Raw genomic sequence first — 3,937 nt, forward strand, 5'->3', positions numbered from 1 at the left:
CCAGCTCAACTCAGGGGACCGGCTGAAAAAGGGGTCCCCTACTCCTCCGCCATCTTAACCTCCTCCCTGATGCCCATTCTCTTAATTGTTATTGTAGAATTGTGTTCTTGTGAGATGTCATTTCCCGTTATACACTTTTTTGACGTTATTAGATAGTATGCCATTTCTTGTTTTGTAGAATCTATTTACTGTTTTTTTACCTACTAACATTTTTTCTCTCTGTATATATAATGTGTGCTCTTTTCAAGTATTTATTTTTTGAATACAAAGTAATAATTTATGTGTGGATTTGTAACTGGATTTTCCTGTACCATATCCTGTCATGATAGTTTACTAGAGACACCATTCTGTGCTCCTTAGCTAGGATAGATGTGTTTACTATTTCCAGCCAGAATTATTTACATAGTTTGTCTAAGAGGAATCAATGCCTCTTCACTGCATTCAGTCATTTGATACCTACCTATGTATAGATGATGGTTTTAGTTTAATCACACAATTCTTTAAATTTGGTAAGAAGGAAATGAAATGGAATTTCTCATTAACGTCAGTGCAAACATTCTTTGTCTCACAAGATTGCGCTCTGAGGCGGGGCACAAAGTGACCCAGGTCAGCAGAACATGCTCTTGAGACTCGATGGGGGAAGGCAATGCACAGCCTGGTCTTTCCCATATGCAGTGTCAGTAAAGGATAATAGTTTTCCTGAATGTAATGAGAAAAACAGTAAAAGTAAGCTGAGAGTCTATGACATGAGTATTCTAGTTCCCTCTCCGGGTGCTCTCCAGGAAGGCACTGGAAGCAATCATAACACAGAGAGACAATCACATTCTTTTTTCTGCTTTGGTGGGCATCTCCTTTAAGTGTTATTTTCAACCTAGAAATCATATTCACTATTATCCCTGTTAGATAATCATTCAGCATTCTTTTACACACACACACACACACACACACACTCACGTATAATCCTGTAAAGCAACGAATCGTTTGCACAAGTTCATCTCACCAGGGTTTTATCTTTTCTCACACGCCTTCTTAGCCCTTATGGATCGGGGAATGTTAAAATAGATGATCATTTATTCCAATGGTCCGTTAGTATATCGGTGCTTTCCTTGGACGAGTTAACATTCTACTTTTGTCCTCCTCAGATTTTGTGACCGTTTATTTTATGCCAGTTTTGTATCCATTTCTTTCACACGTCAGTGGGTCTACTCTGATTCAGATTCCAAAGGTCTTAGAGCAGAGGCGCTTGGTGGCTCACCCGTTAAGGATCTGCCTTCCACTCAGCTAACGATGCCGCCGCCTGGGATGGAGCCCGCCTCAGGCTCCTGTCCGTGGGGAGTCTGCACCCCTCCCCCTACTCATGCTCTCTCTAGCTCTGTCTCACGTGCTCTCCCTCTCTCTAAGATCAATAAAATCTTTTTAAAAAAAGTCTTAGAAGAATTAAAATGTACTGTGTAAATATTTGAACGGGATAGAACTGAAATAGTCATTCTCCGATGTCCGTTTGGTTGGGACAGAACTGTGTTTCTTCAGTACTAAGCAGCTGGGTGACAGTGGTCGTCAGACTCACCTGAGAGCTGGCCACGTGCTTGATCTAGTGTGACTGACTCTGACCGGCTCCAGAAAGGGGATACTTAGCCTAAGGTCAACAGATGTCTGAGATCTTGTATAATATGAAAATATCATTTTCGTTATCCTTTCCCTTAGTACTTCAAGGTTTCCATCCTAGTGCTTTGGGTACCTGCTCTGCTCTGAGAATGTATCTGTCCATATCTCCATGTAGTTATCTATTTAATTGTTTTATCATACGGAGTGATGGAAAGCATTACACTGTGTACATAGATTACGCAACTGGATAACTTGTAAAATGTTTATTCTGATTAGAATGTTACCGTGACTACATCTGCCTTTTACAGGAACTTCACGTGCTCTGCTTGCTCATGTGTGAAACAGAAATCTGTGGAAGGAAGAGGAAAGTCTTGGCCACTGGATTTTTGGGGTCTGATTTCCACGGATATGCAGGCCAATGGATTTTTGGAGTTCCTGTTAAATTGGTACAGTAATTTTAAGCTTCTTTAGGAGCTGTATTTGGGTGGTGATGTTTTTCGTTTTCTGTGATTTAGTACTTTTTTTTTTTGCTATGATACAGAAAAAAAAAGATGGTGCAGCTTTCATAAATACATTAGTCAATTCTGCTATAATGTTTCTGTGCAGAACCAATAGTGATATTTCGAATGTAATTGAATTTTTAGTGTAAGTACAATCTTGGTCTTCAATTCCCGATTCTGACTGCATTTCAAGATTATATTGTATTCTATTCTATTGCCTGTGAAGTGTGTGTACAATCACGAGATACGTATTTACCGTAACGACCTTCCCTCTGTCTGCATCTCCTTTTGAATTCTTTCTCATGGCTCTCCCCCTTTTTCCCTCACCCCCTATGTACATACTTATAGTCATTTAAGTATTATTGAGCTCAGACTGAAAGACCTTTTGTACCTATGACTGATGCCAAAACAAGGGCCCATATTTCATTTACCTTATACCAAATATTAATGACATATTTTTGTGATAACATGGACTGTATTGGGAGGAACTATGTCAATTTTACTGAATACATCATTTATTAAAATAGTTACTGATAAAACCCACAGCCCTGTCTTTAACATGAAAGATCTACTCCCAGCCAACTCTTTATTTTTTTGACGATTTCTTTTAAAAGTTGCTAAACGCTCGGTCCTGACAGGAAATATGTGCTAAAAGACGATGGAACTGAAAAATGGCAGTTCTTTCATTGGGTTTATCCTGCTGGGTTTCTCAGACCGGCCTCAGCTGGAGCTCGTCCTCTTCGTGGTTCTTCTGATCTTCTATCTGTTCACACTGCTGGGAAACACCACCATCATTGCCTTGTCCCACCTGGACCCCCATCTTCAGACTCCCATGTACTTTTTCCTCTCCAACCTGAGCTTTCTGGACCTGTGCTACACGACCAGCACTGTCCCGCAGCTCCTGGTTCATCTCAGGAGAGCAGACAAGTCTATCTCCTTTGGCGGCTGTGTGGCTCAGCTCTTCGTTTCTCTAGGGTTGCTGGCACAGAGTGCATTCTCTTAGGGGTCATGGCATTTGACCGCTATGCAGCCATCTGCAGGCCCCTGCACTACACAGTGGTCATGCACCCCCGTCTCTGTGCCCTCATGGCTTCCGCATCGTGGGTCATTGGTTTTGCCAACTCCTCATTGCAGACGGCGCTCACCTTCCTTGTACCACTTTGTGGGAGAAATAAAATAGACCATTTCTTTTGTGAGGTCCCCCCACTGCTCAAGCTTGCCTGTGTTGACACCACTGTGATTGAGTCTGAGATATTCTTTGTCGGTATGATCATTCTCCTCGTCCCTGTGGCATTAATCACAGTCTCCTATGGGCGGATTGTCAGGGCAGTCTTAAGAATAAAGTCATCTGCAGGGCAGAGGAAAGCATTTGGGACATGTGGGTCCCACATCACGGTGGTCTCCCTGTTCTATGGCTCGGCCATCTACGCTTACCTCCAGCCCAGCAACAACTACTCCCAGGATCAGGGCAAGTTCGTTTCTCTGTTCTACACCATCGTCACCCCCATGGTCAACCCCGTCATATATACACTGCGGAACAAGGATGTGATGGGAGCAATGAAGAAGGTGCTTTGCAGGGGCCGTGACTCTAGATGACCGGAAGGGAAAGACCCTATGATGGAAGACATTGAATACCAGGGTATTTAAGATGATTGTGACCTAGTGGTCTGGGTGGCACAGTTGGTTGGGCATATGCTTCCTGCTCAGGTTATGATCCCGGGTTCTGGGATCAAGTCCCACTACAGGCAACTTGCTCAGTGGGGAGCTTGCTTCTGCCTCTGCCCCTGATTCTGCTAGCTCTGTCTCTTTCTCTCTACGAATAAATAAAGAAA

The 3,937-nt window shown here is 42.9% G+C and overlaps 1 pseudogene; it reads left to right on the forward strand.

The window, feature by feature from the left end:
* The first annotated feature begins 2,763 nt into the window (after positions 1-2,763).
* LOC117800855 lies at positions 2,764-3,701 on the forward strand (annotated as a pseudogene).
* The last annotated feature ends 236 nt before the right edge of the window (positions 3,702-3,937 follow it).

The sequence above is a fragment of the Ailuropoda melanoleuca genome, unplaced genomic scaffold (assembly GCF_002007445.2).
Source record: "Ailuropoda melanoleuca isolate Jingjing unplaced genomic scaffold, ASM200744v2 unplaced-scaffold8445, whole genome shotgun sequence".
Classification (NCBI taxonomy): Eukaryota; Metazoa; Chordata; class Mammalia; order Carnivora; family Ursidae; genus Ailuropoda; species Ailuropoda melanoleuca.